We start from the raw sequence: 18,377 nt of genomic DNA, 5'->3' as shown, positions 1-18,377 counted from the left end.
AAGTCCAGAGGGGACTGGGGTGGCAGAGGGCTGGCGTGTTAGTATTGCCCCAAGCATACATGCACCCAGCTGGGTCTTGACCGCACCTAGGCTTGGCCACAACTTTGCTCCAGAATTGGAGTAGGTCCCAGGAGCAGGGAGAAGCCAGACAGTGGGAGCAGGCACTTCCAAGTCTGGGGGCAGGGGGGCTTCCCAGGCCCCCAAGAGCACAGGGATGTCCTGGTCCGCAGCTGGGCGGCTGCATTTATGCCTGTGAGTGTGGAGTTCCCACCCCACCAACTCAGAAGGTGGTGGGGGTCCTGCCTGTTCCCAGCTCCCACCACCTCTGCGGAGTGAACAGCCCCAGCCACGCCTCCCCAGCTGCAGCCAGTGTCTTTGCAGCAGCGGCTCCAGATGGGCTGCTGCTGTCATCAATATATGGAATGAAATTTCATGCGACCACTGAAAAGAAAGGTTTAGATCTATAAACATTGCCATGAAAATAACAACTTAAAGGTGGTATGTATAATATTCTTTTGTTGTTTTTGGTTTGTGGTTAAAAAAGAAAATAGAATAATAATATAAAGGGCTAGTAAATGCATAGAAATAAAAGTGGGGAGGTGGGGGGAGAGGAGAAATACACACCAAACAGTTGTAGTGAGGATCTTGAGTGGTGTGGATGAAATTATGGAGAATTTTCCCAATTCTGTATTGTTCATATTATTATTATTATTTTTCCTTTTAATTGCATTTATTTTAATGCTGAATTTACTCCTGTGCCATAAGTTTTTGTTTCTTCAGTTTCTTCTGGGATATCTTTTTCTTCTGGGTAACCTCCTTTTCTGGTTTAGGAACAATCTGTTCCTTTTCAGTAAGGATCTTCTCCATATGGTAGGGGGAGCTCATATATGGGTTAATCCAACCATGAGCTCTGTAGGTCCAGCGGCGCATCTTAGGTGCTTTGTTTACTTGGTTATGCTCAATGACCAGAGAATCTACATCTAAACCCTTGAGTTCAGCATTATTCTCTGCATTTTTAAGCATGTGCACCAAAAATTCAGCACTCTTTTGGGGCCACCGACCTTGTGTCCAGCCCCGCTGCTTGGCCTGGACGCACCTGCTGACTCCATCATTGTAACGTCAGAATGGTACGCCCTGTTTCTGTAAAATGATATCTTTCAGATACTTCGTGGCTTTTCATATATGCATACATTTGATGGCCTTTCACGAGTGTTCTTAAAGTGAACACGAAGGTTGGAACCTCTTGATTTGCATGATTTTGTGGGGTTCTCCAGGTCACGTGAATAGCGAACCATTTTCACAGATTACCTCAGGCCGCTTAGGGAAAGAGAGCGTGTTAAAATTATTACAAACTGTAAAACTTTGTAATAATAAGAGCCAATATTTTATTGAGGGCTTGCTACCAAACACTATCCTCTGTTCTTTGCACGCATTATTGCCTTTAGTTATCTCAGTTGTCCTTTGAAGCAAGTTCTGTCATCTTCTGTGAGGAATATGAGGCATGGGTGAGGTTGAATGTCAGACAGCAAGACAGTAAGTGGTGGAGTTAAAATTCAAACCAGATCCTGACTCAAAAGCCACTATATTATAGGGGTTCACACACACACACACACACACACTCACACACACACACATTCTCACACACACAGAGTGCAATTAAAATCTTTACAAGGGCAATTACAAACAATAAAAATGCCAACGATATAATATTATCTGAAAAAGTGACCCACAAATTGTGTGTGCACCGTGATTTGTGATTGTTCCATACATAATATGCATCTGCAAAAGGACTATCATCATCTGCATGGTGGCAATCTTTTTTTTTTATTTGTCAAATTGCAAAAGTAGGCACCAACCACGAGCCGAGAGTTGAGCTCATTCATACACAGTTCAGATGGCCAGGCTGGATCAGCTTTCCTCCTTCCTACACCACCACCCTGGACTCATCATGCCACAGCATCATTGTCAGTGTCACTGTTAGCCTCCCCAAACAGTACTACACATTTCTGAGGGAATCAAAGACAAGAGAAGTAAAGTGTCTTGGACAAGGGGGCACAGTGAGTAAGAAGCCAAGCATAGATTTAACCCAAAGATTTTCCAGGTTTGGCTCCAGTTTTTCTAACTCCTACTACAGTTGCTGTTTCATTTCATTATATTTCTTCCTCCTCTATCTAAGAACAGGAGATTATTCTCTCATATTCTTCTCTGAGTTTCTCTCTCTCCCCCTACTCCTCCTCCCTCTGCACCTCTCCTTTCTCTCCCCTAACCTGGCTCCACTGCTTCATTGCCCTGCACATGCCCACATTGGCCACCCTGGCTCACAATCCACATAATTTAGTATGCACCTGAACTTCACTCTGCTTACATTCCAACTCATGTATTCAGGTCAACCCCTGCATCACATGGGTGTTAGTCAATGAATTCTGGTAACACTTGGGCCTATTTTCCATCCCAATCAATACTAAAATATATCTATTACAATGTTTCTTGTTATTACTACAGAAAATTCTATTTATCTATGGTACAAATTTCCCCAGATTTTTAACAATAGCTTTGTTGGAATCCACTCATAAAAAATTAAAGGGAGGTGGCTGGGCATGGGGACTCACCCCTGTAATCCTAGCACTTTGGGAGGCCAAGGTGAGTGGATCACCTGAGGTCAAGAGTTCAAGACCAGCCTGGCCAAAATGGTAAAACATGGTAAAACCCAGTGTCTACTAAAAATACAAAAATTAGCCGGGTGTGGTGGATGTCTGTGATCCCAACTACTCAGGAGGCTGAGGCAGGAGAATTGCTGAACCCAGGAGATGGAGGTTGCAGTGAGCCAAGATTGCGCCACTGCACTCCAGCCTGGGTGACAGAGTGAGGCTCCATCTAAAAAAAAAAGAAAGAAAAAAGAAAAATTAAAGTGATGAGATCATCAGAATGGAATTTTTGATTGTTGAGGGAGAACTAGAAAAGAATAAAATCTCCAAGCATTATTAAACACAGAATTGCAGATACTTTACTTCAAAGGATTTTGGACAAACTGCCAGGAGGTCAAACATTTCCAGTTTCGGTGGAAACATAGTTTAGCTAATTTCCTAGAAAAGAAAGTACATAGCTAATCCAAATCTGCTAATTAATCTAATAGAACACACTGGCTCTTGGTGGCATTTTCCCCTTTGGGAGAGGAAAAAATAACCCTGCTTATAAATTAATGTTTTCTTAAACAGACAAACTGAAATTTACTGCAGCTCTTCAGGGATTTTCAGTTTCAATAAACCAGTGGGAAAGTTCTCCCTTGCTTGCATACATATGCTCTGTTGCCCCATTGGCAGAGGCCTCCCCCTCTTACTTTCCCTTCTTCCTCTCTTCCTTCTTCTTTCCTTCGTCCCTTCCTCCCTTCCTTCATTCCTGCAACAAATACTTATTGAACACCTACTACATGCCACATACTGTTATGTCCTAGTGTACAGCAGTGAACAAAAAGTAGTAAATATGTTATATACGTTAAGTACTTTGGGGAAATACGAAGCAAGAAGGGGTCAGGGAGTGCTGGTGGGGTGATATGGCTTGGCCACGTCCCCACCCAAATCTCATCTTGAATTGTAGTTTCCATAATCCTCAAGTGTCATGGGAGGGACCCAGTGGGAGGTAATTGAATCATGGGAGCAGTTACCCCCATGCTGTTCTCATGATAGTGAGTGAGTTCTCACGAGATCTGATGGCTTTATAAGGGGCTTTTCCTCTTTTGCTTGGCACTTCTCCTGCTGTTGCCATGTGAAGAAGGATGCGTTTGCTTCCCCTTCCACCATGTTTGTAAGCTTCCTGAAGCCTCCCTAGCCATGCTGAACTGTGAATCAATTAAACCTTGATAATTTCTTCATAAATTACCCAGTCTTAGGTAGTTCTTTACAGCAGCGTGAGAATGGACTAATACATGAGGGCACTCTGAGATTTTAAATAAATGGCCAGGGAGGACTCATTAAGAAGGCAACATTTGAGCAAAAACCCAAGCAGATGAGGGAGGAAGCTTTGCAGATATCTGGGGTAAAACCAACCAGAAAAGTGCTGCCACTAGAGTGTGGCTGGAAGTTTGAGAGCAGCAAGGATCAGGCCTGGAATTAGAGGGAGATAGAGGAGGCAAGTTGAGCAAGTGCAGGGTTGGATCTTGTGTTTCTTTCAAATTTTTATGATTTGTATATCATGGATTTTTTTCACATTAATTTTGATATTGCATTACAATATTACTGATCTTGACTACTGAGGTTTTGGCATCTTGAAGCGAGTACTCACTAGCTTCACTCTAGTTCAAGCCCAGGAGCTGATGTAGGGGAGTGGAGCAGGGGTGAGGGCGTGAGTTATGGAGAGTGGTAGGAAATGGAGTCATAAAGGAGCAGGCGAAGATGCTGAGGAGCTTGGCTTTTACTCTGAATAGGATGGGAAGTCATTGAAGGGCTGTATTCATTTGCTGCCATAACAGACTACCATGAATTTAGTGGTTTAAACAACGCAAGGCTGGGCGCAGTGGCTCACGCCTGTAATCCAGCACTTTGGGAGGCCGAGGGGGGCGGATCTCGAGGTCAGGAGTTCGAGACCAGCCTGACCAACATGGTGAAACCCTGTCTCTACTAAAAATACAAAAATTAGCCAGGTGTGGTGGTGGGTGCCTATAATCTCAGCTACTCAGGAGGCTGAGGCAGAAGAATCACTTGAACCCAGGAGGTGGAGGTTGCAGTGAGCCGAGATTGAGCCACTGCACTCCAGCCTGGGCGACAAAGCAAGGCTCTGTCTCAAACAAAACAAACAAAACAAACCCACAAATATGTTATCTTACAGTTCTATAGACCCGAAGTCCAACACAGGTCTCACCAGGCTAAAATCAAGCTGTTAACAGGCCTGCTTCCTCACTGGGAGCTTTAGACGGGAATCTGTTTCCTGCTCATTAGGTTTGTTCACAGACTTTAGGGCCATGCAGTTGTAGAACTGAGGTCCCCTTTCCCTTGTACTTGGCTTGTGGTTCCCTTCCTCCATTTTCAAAGCCAGCAGTGGAGGGTCAGGCTCTTTTCATGTCACATTCCTCTGACCCATTCTTCTATCTTCCTCTTCTGCTGCTGAAGATTCATGTGATTAGACTGGGCTCCCCTGGATAATCCAGGATACTCTCCTCATCTCAAAGTCCACACCCTAATCACAAAGTCCATACCCTAATCACATGTACAAAGTCCCCTTTGCTATGTAAGGTAACATATTCACAGGTTCCAAGGATTAGGATGTGAACATCTTTGAGGAACCATCATTCTGTCCCCCACAAGGGCTTTGAGCAATGGAGCAACTGCTCACTCTGCACCCGAGAATGTGTCAGTCTAGTTGCTCTGTTGAAAATAGTTGGGGGTGGGAGGAGGAAGGCCAGAGAGGATAGGGCAAGAAGCAGGAAGCTGGTGTAGAGGCTAACACGATAATTCAGGGGAGAAACAGTGGTAGTTTCAACCAAGGTGGGGGGTGACTCTGGAAGAGTCAAGGCCCGATAAGGTGACAATAGGTTTTAGGTGTCAAGCTGGCTAAGCTACAGTCCTCAGTTATTCAGTCAAACACTAATCTGGGTGTTGCTGTGAAGATGTTTTACGGACATGATTAAAGTCCCTAATCAACTGACTTTCAGCCAGGGAGATAATCCTAGATTGAAGGTGGGCCTGATCCAATCCACTGAAAGGCCCTAGAGGAGCTGAGGGTTCCCTGATGAAGAAATTCTGCCTGTGGATGGTAATTCCGCTCATGCCCAGGAGTTCCAGCCTGCCCTTTCTGACAGCCTGCCCTGTGGATTTCCCACTCGCCTAACCAGCCCCATGATTATGTGAGGCAAGAGAATCGGGCCTGGAGGCAGGGAACCTCAGGGCTTCCTAGAACTAAATCAAATGGAAACACTTCAGCTATGACAGGAACCATACTCGTCATTTACATAGCATGTACACCAAATAAATAACTTTGTAACCTCACTTTAGCCTCTTCATTTACATAGGGCGTACACCAAGTAACCAATGGAAACCTCTAGACAGTATTTAAACCCCAGAAAATTCTGTAACCGGGCTTTTAAGCCCCTATGCTCAGCCGCTCCCACACCGTGGAGTGTACTTTCATTTTTTTTTTTTTTTTGAGACGGAGTCTCGCTCTGTCACCCAGGCTGGAGTGCAGTGGCGCGATCTCAGCTCACTGCAAGCTCCGCCTCCCGGGTTCACGCCATTCTCCTGCCTCAGCCTCTCCGAGTAGCTGGGACTACAGGTGCCCGCCACCACGCCCGGCTAATTTTTTGTATTTTTAGTAGAGACGGGGTTTCACCGTGGTCTCGATCTCCTGACCTCGTGATCCGCCCGCCTCGGCCTCCCAAAGTGCTGGGATTACAAGCGTGAGCCACCGCGCCTGGCCTGTACTTTCATTTTTAATAAATCTCTGCTTTTGTTGCTTCATTCTTTGCTTGGTTTGTTTGTGTGTTCTGTCCAGTTCTTCGTTCAAGATGCCAAGAACCTGGACACTCCCAACTGGTAACATATGTAGGGCAATTCCTCTTAATACGACTCTCCTGCTGGTTCAGTTTCTCTCGTTGAACCCTGACTGATACATCCTGAATAAGTTTGAATGTGGAGCTGACCAGCTAAGCTAGTGTATTGGAAGTGGGGCGTGAGAAAGGGGAGTCCAGGGTGATGCCAAAGTGTTTGCTCTGGGCAGCCAGAAGGATGCCTTAGGTATCTCCTTCCAAGGTAGGAATCACGAATGCAAAAGCCACCTACAAAAGCCTGTTCAAGGGATGGCGAAGGAAGATGCCCAGTTTCCCCCAAGGAAGCCCTTTCAGAGGGGGGATGTGTATAGGCAGGAATGGGTTGGAGTGCCTGGCCAGCCCTGACGTGGGCAAGCTCCAATTTAAGGGGGTGAAATAGGTAATGAAGTCACTGCTGTGCTCCATGCCACTCATCCAGAAACACTGGTTTTCCAATGCATTCTGGAATCCTCAGGAAATCTGGAGCAGATCTTTTTACTGTTCTCTACTGTGAACCCCACCTCCCCTGCTGCTGTGTGCTCTGGGAATGAGTTAGGTGAACCCTGAGCCAAAACCCAACAAAGAGTGCTGAATAGAGACTTTATGGGGTTGCTCTGTGGGCTTTTTTTCTTGTGAAGGAACAGGGTGTGCTTGAAAGTAAAAAGCGAGTTCTTTGGTTTTGTTGTTGTTGTTATTGTTGTTTAAATCTTCCTGGAAGGCAGAAAGAAAGAGATAAAAAGGAAAAAACAGCATTTGTCACTTATAGTGCTCCGGTTAGCACAATAGCTGGGCCCCTGAACCCTCTGCAGGCCTCCCAAGCTGGCACTGAATAAAATGTGAGAAATGAAAGGAACTTTTCCATGAGTTTGGCAGCGCAGACAGACAGTGAGGTGGCAGAGCTGTCTGGTCCCAGCCCACGTGCAGAGGCCTGCAGCTCCTCCTTCCAGCCCGCACCCACCAGAGCTTCTCAGATGGGCCATGTCCTGAGAAGGTTGTTGCCAATGCAGATGTTTGAGAGGCACACTGATGAACAAATCAACAGAGCAGATTTAATCCGAAGAGATCCAAATATTGTGCTTCTTTGGACTCATAGAAATGGCAAAAGATTTAACATCAGGAAGCACTTAAGTCAGCTAATTTCTAGAGCCTTCTTCCTCCCTGTCACTTGATTCTAGATTGAATCACCAGTTAGACGTCAGAACCAGATCTTTTTATCCAGAGAAGTACCAGTTGGTTGTTTTTCCTTCCAAAGCCAAGTCCTCGAGTTACAGGTAGACTTCAGCTGATTTCTGAAAGGTCTTTGCTTTCTCTCTGCCAGAATACTCACTGCTGAGGTAACTGCAGACAAGGTCCTTAGCACCTTAGATCGGTATAGGAAAGAAAATGAAAAATGTTTGTCTCACCTCTTTTTGCTGCTGATCTCTACAGGAAAGCAAAAAGCCCCGAAGAGCCTGGCTTGGAATAAAAACATGCACCATACAAGATTTTTATGAGGATTAAATAACTTGGGCTAAAATATTTTGGAAGCTGCCAAGGGCTCTGCAGACGAGCTATACAGAAGCATTTGCTGAAAACTGGCCTGGATTGACAAGCGCAATGCAAACGTAAGGAGCTGAACAGCCTCTGCAGTCCAGGGAGGATGGCAGCCAGACAAGGCATGTACGATACTAGGATGATGAGAAAACGGGTGTCTCAAGAGGAGACTAGAAGAGATTCTTGGCCCAGCAAAAAAGCTAAAGAGGGGGAGAAATTGCAGGTATTAAAGTCAAAAGTAATAGTGATGTAAGATCTGTAAGGTTTCCCCTTTCTATTCACTAGGACTGTAGATGTATGAGAGACACATTCAGGGTTAAAGTCTCATTGGAGGGCACATCCCAGAGGCCTGTGGGAAACCAACCCAGAGGGGTCCTTGTTACCTGCATCTCAGAACACGCATGGGGTGACAGACATGCAGAAGTAGGGGATTTGGGGAGTATAGGGAATTTTGGTTTCTAGATGTATTTCCAGATTTTCCATTGGCCAAACTTCTTTTCTGATAATCTGGTGGTATGCAGGCTAGCAAGAGACTCGAATTGGCCATGTCTGTGTCACATTTCAGCTATTCCCAGGAGTACTTGGCAAAGGAAAATGTGGGTGAACAGTTTGCCTTGGAAGCCTGCAGAAGGGTGTACTCTTAGTGAGGATGATAATAAAGCTAGTGTGTACTTATTTTTATGATGTGAGCTAGGCACTGTTCTAAGTGTTTTATGTGTGTCAATCCGTTTGATCCTCAGTAAAATCCTATGAAGTAGGATGATTGTTTTTCCCTTTTAATGGATAAGGAATGTGGGTGAACAAATTGCCTTGGAAGCCTGCAGAAGGGTGTACTCTTAGTGAGGATGATAATAAAGCTAGTGTGTACTTATTTTTATGATGTGAGCTAGGCACTGTTCTAAGTATTTTATGTGTGTCAATCCATTTGATCCTCAGTACAATCCTATGAAGTAGGATGATTGTTTTTCCCTTTTAATGGATAAGGAAGTTGAGGCACAGAGTAGTTAAGTAATTTCCCCAGGTCATACAGGTAAAGCCAGGTTTCAAACTCAGATGACCTAGCTGCCTCATCTTCCAGTAAGTGGATAGAGCATACTTTCCAATCAGAAAATGGAGCAGTAACATGCTAACAAGGGTGAGTATTTGTTTGGACTAAGGTGGCCTGTAAAGATAGGATGTTACAGCTTAGAATGCTAAAATGCTTTTGGCCACTGCATCAGTAAGGATGCTTTTGGCAGCAAGTAACAGAATAACTAAACAAAAATAGTTAAACAATAAAGACATCTATGATTTCACATAGCAATAAGCCTGGATGCAGTCTAACATTTTAAGGTCAGGGATGTCATCAAGAATCCAGATATTTTCCATCTCTTGACTCTGTATTCCTCAGTATGTCTGCCATGTCTCCCTCACACTTATAAGGTGGCTGCGGCAGTTCCAGGCATCACGTGGTAACAAGATCACATCTGGTGAAGAAGGAATTTCTCATAAGACAGTCAGCAGACTTTGCAGGTAAATTGGACAAAATCAGGTCTTATATCTATGTCCTAGCCTCAAGGGAGCTCAAAATGTGAATAGCTAGAATTCTCAACTCTATAGAAAGAATAAGCTACTCCAGCAAGTAAGAAGAAGGTAGGGTGAGAGGTGTTGGGCTACTGATTTGGCCATTTACTTACTGTATTTCTTTTTCCCTTTTATTTACTTTTAAGGTGAAGATACACAAAGGATAGATCAAGGTCATGATTTAATGCAGATGGCTGAATTATGACCAAAAAAAACATCCATAGTCAGCTCCAGCCGTATTTCTGACCTAAGGCTGGGCTTAAGGTCTACACAGCTGGAAACATCCATTTCTGATGCCAGCTACATCATTCCCTGATGAGAACAGTGCCAGCAGTGAACCCCTCACCACTTCCCACACCCAACCCCCACCTCAGTGTCCCCAGGGTATTATCAGTTGTGTCAGCCTAGAGTCTCTGAGTTTGGTCTGGCTCTGCTCCTCCCCCTATCCGTTTAGAAAGAATCTATTTCTGTTTCTCTCTCTCTCTCTCTCTCTCTCATGCTTCAATCTCATGTCCTCCTGCTGACTCTAAAGAGACAACAGATTGTGGGAAAGATTTAAATTGGGTTATTCTCTCTTAATATAATTTTTGTAAAATACTATAAATGAATTCTTCATGGCCACCAAAGAGAAGTGCTACTATTTCTAGCACCAGACTGACAGGAATGGTACCTGTTAGGATTAAGTTAAGCTGCAATGGGAACATTAAATATGGCTTAAATAAGACTGGGCTGTATTTCTTGCTCTTATAAAAGTCCTGGTATTGTCACAAGAAAGGGGTCCTGATGCAGACCCCAAGAGTGGGTTCTTGGATCTTGCACAAGAACGAATTCAGGGCGAGTCCACCAAGTAAAGTGAAAGCAAGTTTATTAGAGAAGTAAAGAAACAAAATAATGGCTACTCCATAGACAGAGCTGCCCTGAGGGCTGCCAGTTGGCTACTTTTATGGTTATTTCTTGATCACATGCTAAACAAGAGGTGACTTAATCATGAGTTTTCCAAAAAAGGGGCAGGCAATTTCCGGAACTGAGGGTTCTTCCCCTTTTTAGACTATATAGGATAACTTCTGGACATTGCCCTGGCATTTGTAAACTGTCATGGCACTGGTGGGCGTGTCTTTTAGCATGCTAATGCATTATAATTAGCATATAATGAGCAGCGGGGACCATCAGAAGTCACTTTTGTTGCCATCTTGGTTTTAGTGGGTTTTGGCTGGCTTCTTTACCGCATTCTGTTTTATCAGAAGAGTCTTTGTGACCTGTATCTTGTGACATGAGCTCTACTCACCTCCCATTTCATCCTGTGACTAAGAATGCCTAACCTCCTGGGAATGCAGTCCTGTAGGTTTCATCTTCATTTTACCCAGCCCTTATTCAAGATGGAGTCACTTTGGTTCGAAGGCCTCTGACAGTGTAAGCAGCTCAGGCTGCTCTGGGCTTCTGCTTTGTGGCTGTATCACAGCCTACAGAAGCCCTTCAGTCATCACATCTGCCTTCCAAACAGCAGGATGGGTGAGGGGGGATGACAGGCCAAAGAGCATATGCCTTCTATCCTTTAAGGAAATTTCTTGGACGTTATCACGCAGCATTGCCACTTACATTCTGCTGCCCAGAACATAGTCACATGGACACATCTTGCCACAAGGGCAGCTGGGAAATAGCATTGTATTAGTCAGGGTTCCCCCAGAGAAACAGAACCAATGGATGTGTGTGTGTGTGTGTGTGTGTGTGTATAAAGATGATAAGGAATTGGCTCACATTATTACAGGAGTTAGCAAATCTAAAATCTGCAGGGTGAACAGGCAGGCTGGAGACCCACGAAAGGCTGGTGTCCTAGTTCTAGTCCTCTGTAGAATAAGAAAGAGCCAGTGCTGCAGATGAAGTCTGAAGGCAGGCTGCTGGAGAATTCTCTCCTCGGGGAAGGAAGATAAAATATTCTATTTTATTCAGGCTTTATGATCTATTCTTTTCCTTTTGGTCTATTCAGGTTTTCAACTGATTGGATGAGGTTCACCTACATTATGGAGGACAGTCTGCTTTACTCAAAGTCCATCAATTTAAATGTTAATGTCATCTAAAAGTACTCTCACAGAAACACTCATAATAATGTTTAACCAAATATCTAGGCACACTGTGGTTCATCCAAGATGACACATAAAATTAACCATCACGGGCATCTTTATTTGAGGCAGCCAGTGGTGTCTGCACTCTAGGGGAAGGGTCGGCCAACTATAGTCCACAGGACAAATCTGTTTTTGTAAATAAAGATTTTGGGAACTCAGCCACACTCATTCATGTACATATTGTCTACGGCTGCTTTCGCACTACCATGCCAAAGCTGAGTGTTCTAATGAGAACATATGGCTTACAAAACCGAAATTATGTACTGCATTTGACTCTGTCTGTACAGAATGGCTGATCCCTGTTTTAGGCAGTTATGTGCCCAGCTAAATACTGGGATTATTTAGAGAGAGAGAGAGGAAATCGTGGTAGGCAGATAGCAATCTTGACCCACAGCAGCATAAAGGACTTGTTGCTGAGATCTTCTAAGAAATCTCCCAGCCATTCAGCAGCAATTTTTTGTGCCATCTATGAGATATTGAAGGAATTATAAAGAAGTACAAGCCATTTCCCCCAATCTCAGGAACTTCGTGGATTAACTTTGTGGAAAGCAATGGTCTTTGGACCCAGAGAGCGCTGAGTTTAGGCTGAATTATTAGTCATGTGATCAAACTTCTCAAAACTTCAGTTTTCTCATCTCTAAAATGAGCATGACCCTATTACCTCATCAGGTTGCTACATAAATTAAATAAGGTCGTGTATATGGTGTCTAGCATATCATAAACCCTTTCTTCTTGTCTGATAGTGAAAACAATGATAACCAATAGTAATTAAACTTTATCTGTGTGCCGGGCTCTGGGCAAGGGTTCTTCATGTATTAACTCATTTAATCCTCACAACAGCTCTACACGGTAGGAACAATCATTATCCCCATTGTATGAATGAGAACATTGAGAGATGAGATATCTTGGCAAAGAGTGCCTAGTTAGAGCAGAGCTGTGATTCAAACCCTGCTTGCCTGATTTCTGAGCCCAAAAGCCTGCCCACCAATCTGTCCCACAGCCTTCCCATGTCAGAGCCCTCCTGCCATCATCTCCTTCCCCCTCTGGCTGTAAGACATTGATAGTGTAACTGAGAAAGCAGAGCATATTCAAATAAAAAGCAAATTCATAACATAAGGCAGTGGAGGTGAAGTGCCAAGTAAGCGATATCACTCAGATACAGGGAGATTCCAGTCCCCCAGAGTGGTCACGGGAGGTATCAGAGCGGGGATGGGACCAAGTTGGGTCATGATGGACCTACAGGATTTAGAAGACAGGAAGGCACTGTGCAGCCATGGGGAGTGGAGTGGGTAAGGCTTGGAGGTGGGAAAGAAATAGCACAATTAAGGAATAACAAGTAAATAATCCTGGCTAAATCACAGGATTCTTACTGGGAGTCCCGAGAGAGCAATTTGGAAATGAAGATTAGAATTAAATGAAGGAGCTTGAATGTCTGTCTAAAAAGCTTCACTGTGTTGGGTAGACACTGAGTAGTCATTGGAAGGTTTTGAATGGTGAAATCACGTGATGGCAGCACTGTCTTTAGGAATAACGTGGTGGTTTTGGGAGTGAAGACTGAGGCCCGGGGGCTGGGAGACTAGTTGAGAGGCTTTTGAAATGATCTGGACATGATGTAATGAGAACTTGCAGTGGAGTGTTAGCACAGGCATGGATGGAATGGCAGGAAGGTAGGAGACATCACATGAGCAGAACCAGGGCACTTGGTGACTTCATCTGGGAGTGAGGAGGGGGAGGGGCAGGATGACTGCCAGGCTTTCAGCCTGGGTGATGGGAGAATTTTGTTCTAAACAGAAGCAGAAGAGGTAGAGGGGAGCTTCATCTGCCACCCCACTTCCATGAGGTCTGTGTCTCCACTGAGCATCTTCACTTACTCAGCTGTCACCAGATACCTGTGAGCAGCCAGCCATCTCCTCTTTCTTCTTTGCTGCAAGGTGCCACTTCCACCAGAGAAGAACCTAGGGCAGAGAGGAAGCATGGCCTTTGGGTCAAAGAGGCAGGAATTTACATCTGCTCCGTCCATCGCTGGCACTGTAACTTTGAGCACATCTCAACTGCCCTGAGATTTAGTCTCTTTGAACTAGGGATGACAATACCTACTCGATAGAGTACTTGCGAGTTATATAACAAACACAAAGCATTTAGTATTGTGTCTGGCACGTAGTAGATGCTTAATCATAATGGCTAACACACTGTGTTTGAAACAGGCACTGCTCTAACTGCTTTACAGCGATTCACTCGGCTACTCCTCTCAACAATCCTGCAAGGTGGGTACCACTCTTACCTTCAACTCACAAAGAAAGGAGGTATACAGAAGACACAGAACTCACCAAGGTCACAGGGACTAGATGAGGATGAACGAGGCTGTATCCAAGCAGCCCAGCTTCAGGGTCTGTATTCTTTGCCACTACCCAGAACTTTTATCAATAAGCAAAGCTACTGTTTGCAATAACAGGAAGCAAAAATAGCAAAAAGTTCCCTCTAAGGGGGAGTGTTATACTTAAAAATCAGAATGGCTAAAGCACTGATCTGTGAGAGTGGCTACTGGTCATAGCCTGGAGCTGGTCTTTTAGGTCCTCTTTGGTTACTGCATCCTGGCAGGATGGATGAGGAAGTGGTCTCAGGCAAGGGGTGGAGTTAAGTGACTGTGCAAGGTACTTTGGAGGCTCAGGCAGCGGCTTTTTTTCCCCTTAAACTTTTATTTTAAGTTCTAGGGTACATATGCAGGATGTGCAGTTTACATAGGTAAACGTGTGCCATGGTGGTTTGCTGCACAGAACAAACCATCGCTCAGGTATTATTAGGCCCAGCACCCATTAGCTATTCTTCCTGATGCTTTCCCTCTCCCCAACCCCCACCCAACAGCCCCCAGTGTGTGTTGTTCCCCTCCCTCTGTTCTCATTGTTCAGCTCCCACTTATAAGTGAGAACATGTGGTGTTTGGTTTTCTGTTCCTATGTTAGTTTGCTGAGGATAACAGCCTCCAGCTCCAACCATGTCCCTGCAAAGGACATGATCTGACTCCTTGTTATGGCTGCATAGTATTCCATAGTATATACGTACCACATTTGCTTTATCCAGTCTATTGTTGATGCACATTTGGGTTGATTCCATGCCTTTGCTATTGTAAACAGTGTTGCAATGAACATACATCTTTATATATGAATATATATGTATCTTTATAATAGAATGATTTATATTCCTTTGGGTGTATACCCAGTAATAAGATTGCTGGGTCAAATGGTATTTCTGCTTCTAGATCTTTGAGGAATCGCCACACTGTCTTTCACCATGGTTGAACTAATTTACATTCCCACCAACAGTGTAAAAGTGTTCCTTTTTCTCCACAACTTTGCCAACATCTGCAGTTTCTTGACTTTTTAATAATTGCCATTCTAACTGGCGTGAGATGGTATCTCATTTTGGTTTTGATTTGCATTTCTCTGATGATCAGTGATGTTGAGCTTCTTTTTTTTTTTTTTTTTTTTGAGACGGAGGCTTGCTGTGTCGCCCAGGCTGGAGTGCAATGGCACAATCTCGGCTCACTGCAACTTCTGAGCCCCCCTCCCTTGGGTTCAAGCGATTCTCCTGCCTCAGCCTCTTGAGTAGCTGGGATTACAGGCGCCTGCCACCACACCCAGCTAATTTTTGTATTTTTAGTAGAGACGGGGTTTCACCATCTTGGCCAGACTGGTCTTGAACTCCTGACCTCGTGATCCACCCGCCTCGGCCTTCGAAAGTGCTGGGATTACAGGCGTGAGCCACCGCACCCAGCCTGAGCTTATTTTAATGTTTGTTGGCCGCATTAATGTTTTATTTTGAGAAGTGTCTGTTCATGTCCTTTAAGGCAGCAGCTTTAAAACAACTCATACAGAAAGTTCAATATCTTAACTTCCAGTGTGGCAGGATGGGTGTGCCCTGGGTGAATACCAGAACTGATTGTCATTTTTCAGTGTTTCCTGATCAACCTGTGGACAAAACAAACTGATTTTTAAGGACATTCTCATTGTTGAATGTTATACTGATTTAAAAAATATATTTTATTATTAATACCATTCTTAAATTGTTTTTTAAAAAGACTTAAGGCAGCTTGTAGTTTAAAACAACCCTTACAAATAAAGTCATTAAGACACGGATCATAATAAAAGTTGTGTATGTAAAAGTTTTTGTTATGGGCTAAATGCTTGTGTCCCGCAAAATTCATAGATTTGAGATTCTAACCCTCCAAAGTGACAGAAGTGGGAGATGGGGCATTAGGGAGGTAAGTCAGTCGCAATGTTGGAATGCTATGAATAAGATTAGTGTCCTTATAAAAGAGACCCGGAGAGTTCTCTAGCCCTCATTCTGCCATATGAAGACACAGTAAGAGGACAGCTCTCTAGGAGCCAGGGAATGGCCCTCACCACACACTAAATATTCTAATAATTTGATCTGACACTTTCTAGCTTCCAGAACTGAGAGAAATAAATGCTTACTGCTTATGCCACTCAGCTGATGGTATTCTGTCATTGCAGCCTGAACTGAGACAGTTTATGCTTGAAAACTTAAACTAAGAATGCATAGTGAAACTGAGCACTAAATTTGACTGAGATTCCTAATGGCCAAGATTAAATGAGAAATAGGATGAGTTTCTTAGTTTTGACTATGCAAATAAACCTAAAAACTTCGATCTTTATGCCTAGGATTTAGGGGTGCAGGACCAAGATGGCATTTTGATGTGAAAAAGACAAGCTTCAACTTACTATATTCTTGCCTGAAAAGATGTCCACTTTGTCTTTTACTCCACATGAGAATCATATTACCAAAGCAAAACACACCTCACCAGCTATGCCTCTGCTGAGTGAAAGACCAATCCCAGCTTTAAAGTAAATGAGTAGGCTGGGCTCGGTGGCTCACGCCTGTAATCCCAGCACTTTGGGAGGCCGAGGCAAGTGGATCACCTGAGGTCAGGAGTTCAAGACCAGCCTGGCCAACATGGTAAAACCCCGTCTCTACTAAACATATAAAAATTAACCAGGCATGGTGGCACGCCTGTAATTCCAGCTACTCGGGAGGCTGAGGCAGGAGAATCGCTTGAATTCGGGAGGCAGAGGTTGCAGTGAGCCGAGATTGCACTGCTGCACTCCAGCCTGGGCGACAGAGAACGACTCTATCTCAAAAAAATAAAAAAAGGAATAAATAAAAAAGTAAATGAGTAAAGAAAAAATTAGGGAATGAGAAGCTTGGTATCAGGAGTGGAGAATGTGATTTTGAGGATGAATTTTGCTTCAATGACCTGCCTAAGTATAAAATGCTGGTCTGGGTGAGCACCTTAAATAAGATAATTTCCATCCCATTGAATTCTCCCTCACTCAAGTATAGGACCAGCCAATTATATGCAATCTTTTTTCACCAGAGGAAAAAAAAAATGAGAACTTTGCAAACACTGAAAGGTGATCTGGTGCCTCCCAGCATTTCTGGGGAGGCAGCCACATTAATGCCTATGATTCTTTCTTGTAGTGTCTTCCTAGAGTTAAGGAAAGTCCTTAAAGTTTGCTATTAATGCCTCCTGGCTTAAGACTAGACCAAAGGATTTCAGGGAGCTTGTTTCTAACAGATCCTATGATCAAGAGGATTACAGTTTAGGACCAGAAGGAATACCTTCCACATCTTTTTCATTATTGTTCATGTCACCCAAATTTCCCAGATCTTACCACCCTGTAGTACAAAAGAGATTGCTTTGGAGTCCCATCTTCTGACTCAGGGTTTCATGTCCCAAAAGTTCGCCTTAAGATTTCTGAGGTCTCCAGGGAGCTTTACAAGCACTAACAACATGCCTGCTCCCAGTGGGCATCTGCTGGCCACGGTCCTTGTGTGCTTGGTGTCTGCTCACTCCTGCCTGTGTGCTGCTCCTCCAAGGACTGCAGAGCAAGGGGAAAAGTGGACATTTGGCTTTCGGGAAGAGGAGAAAGGGATAAGGCTGTGACGGCTTGTCTCTGGGTTTACACAGGACAAACTTTTAGTTCATAAAATGCAGCCACCTGGGTCTGCTTCTGATTTGTTCTGTCACCTTGCGCAGGTCACCTTGGTGCTTTCTGCTTCAATTTCCTTTACTGAAAATGGCAAGAATTCTCACATTTCACAAAGATGTAGTGGGAACTGGCTATCTAATGAGTAGTTGGTATTTTGAAAACATCAAGTACAAGATAAGTGCCAGGGCAGGAAAGCCAAGTATTTGTGGCTTCCCCAGTGAGCAGTTGGTTGTGCTTTTTTTTTTCTATAAATATTCAAAGGAAATAAATTGAGAGAGAACAATCTCAAATCTCCAAAGTCAATAAATTGCTATTTAAGCCTCTTTACTAAACTAGGTTGCTGCATAGGTGAATCCCAGGTTATGAGGGGATAGTCATAAAAAAAAAAAAAAAATCCCATGCAACCTGAAGTTATATAACTAGGGGCACTATGGAAAGTTTGGGAAGGGATGAGGCCCCATAACCAACATTTGATAATTACATTTGAATTAAAGGAACATTTAATCCTAAACTACTCTAATGACATTAATCACCTTAATGAAAACTTTTACTTAAAATGTAAAGAAGATATTTAGGAGGCTGGAGAGAATGTCAAGTGTCATGAAAAGGAAAAGACAGATATAAAATTGGAAAATTTTAC

At 43.8% G+C, this 18,377-nt stretch overlaps 1 pseudogene; it reads right to left on the bottom strand.

Annotated features, from left to right (window-relative positions):
- Positions 1-747: 747 nt before the first annotated feature.
- On the bottom strand, positions 748-1,295 carry LOC116475261 (large ribosomal subunit protein uL22-like; annotated as a pseudogene).
- Between the last annotated feature and the right edge of the window lie 17,082 nt (positions 1,296-18,377).

Source organism: Hylobates moloch, unplaced genomic scaffold (genome assembly GCF_009828535.3).
Source record: "Hylobates moloch isolate HMO894 unplaced genomic scaffold, HMol_V3 SCAFFOLD_2, whole genome shotgun sequence".
In the NCBI taxonomy this organism is placed as follows: domain Eukaryota; kingdom Metazoa; phylum Chordata; class Mammalia; order Primates; family Hylobatidae; genus Hylobates; species Hylobates moloch.
The sequence above is the reverse complement of the archived record's forward strand: the minus strand, read 5'-3'. Positions and strand labels throughout refer to the sequence as shown.